Below are 1,949 nucleotides of genomic sequence, written 5' to 3' on the forward strand. Positions count from 1 at the left end.
ACTAACTAATAATAATAACTAAGTAGTAGTAATAACTTAATTAAATTAGTACGAAGAAGAAGAGTAGTACGAGAGTATTATTTATACTATATATATATATATATATATATATATATATATATATATATATATATTGATACCTTTTAAGAAAACACACCTTGCATATGAGTCTGCTATATTCATGTGTAATGATCTATTTTTAGTATAGATTATTATCAGTTTCTAGTAAAGCGAAAGAAATTTTCAATTAATAAGGTATTTTTTATTTATTCATAAAAATAAAATAATTTCATTTCATAATCTAACCTTAAAGAATAGTTTACAGCCACAATATAACCAGGAGACACTCCGTGTCGGCACCTTTGATCTCCGCGTCGCAGTCACGTGACCATCCGCCATGTTAACGTTTGAAAATCCAGGACCGAAGAGGATATAATGCCCCATACGATAGTAGATTGCTTTGCTCTAAAAAACTAATTAAGGGAGCCGTGTAAACGGTAGTCAATGTAAAAAAAATTATCTTTTTTCACAAAATTACATTTGATTTTATGTTTAATTGAGTTAACCTAGCATAAACTACTTACTTTTTGTAAATTATAAAATCTTACGATATTTTTGAGATAATGAAAAAAGTGCATTGTGAATTTTTACTATTATTACTGTATTGTTTAATACTACACGTAACATAACTTTTCTTTTTTTACTCATTTTTTAGAAATTTACGGCGTAGCTCTTAAATTGTCTTCTTTTGCCACGGATATCTACTCATACGGGATCTGTGTAATATGTACGTTCTTGTCAACTTGCATTTCATTGGATCGGCCCAAAACAAAAGCTGCGCAGCCATACCTGCGCGCGAACACGCATTTTTTCGCTGAGTATCTCTACTGGTTATACTGTGTTACAGCTCTGTAGCGTTCGGAAGTTATTAATTTTTGACACTCGGATTGCTCGAAAATCACGTGCTCGAAGATCACACTTGCCATTTGCTAGCTCACATCTCAGATTTACATTGCGAACGCACCTATATTATCGACATTTGCCTAGTTTCCACTGAGGGTTTAAAGTAGAATGTAAAAACCAACCAACTACAGTCGAACGACAGGGGAATGCTCGACTGTAGTTGGTTGATTCTTACATTCTGATTTGGTTTAAACCTTCGGTGAAAAGGCAATTGTTGATAAAGTCGTAACATCGAAAATGGATGTGATTTCAGTTCAATTACATTCAAATTGTGGATTTTGGCTGCGTTCAGCAGAGAAAGCAGCTTTGCCACTGTTGTAAAATTCTTCAATGTGATTGGTTTATACATTAAGAACCATTATTTTCTTCTTTAAAACAAATATTTCAAAAATAAAACAATTCTGACTGTTTTTTTTATTTAGCAAATAAAATAGAGTAAGGGATCATTTATATAGGCCCTAATTTATTAGCTTATGCTGCAATTTATAAGAATTGATCAATCACAGTCGTGTAAGAGAGGGATACTCGACTCTGATTGGTCAATTTTTACAGATTACGACATAAGTTAGCAGATTACGGCCTGTATAAATAATCCTTAATGCCTCCTGTTCTACAATAGGGTCATAAAAAATTGACCAATTATGGTTGGATATAACAAAGATAATCAACTACGATTAATTTACGGTTTACGGTTTTCGACTTTATTATAAAACAAGCTTAAAGAAATAGATCCAATCCTGTGTTTCCCAAATCGCTAAAATACATATTTTTTACAATTTGAATAAAAATAATCTCAAAATACATTATTTTTCATATTAAAAAATAATTACCTAATTTTAGTATTTATTAAATTTGTACATAACATAGAGATAATAAAAAAAATTCAGGAATGTAAATATACTTGTAAAAAATATAGTTATATATTTAGAAATTAATTATACATAAAAATAAATATTAGAAAAATTATGTCTATTAATTCAATATAT

Source organism: Atta cephalotes, assembly GCF_000143395.1.
Source record: "Atta cephalotes unplaced genomic scaffold scaffold00009, whole genome shotgun sequence".
NCBI classification, from domain to species: domain Eukaryota; kingdom Metazoa; phylum Arthropoda; class Insecta; order Hymenoptera; family Formicidae; genus Atta; species Atta cephalotes.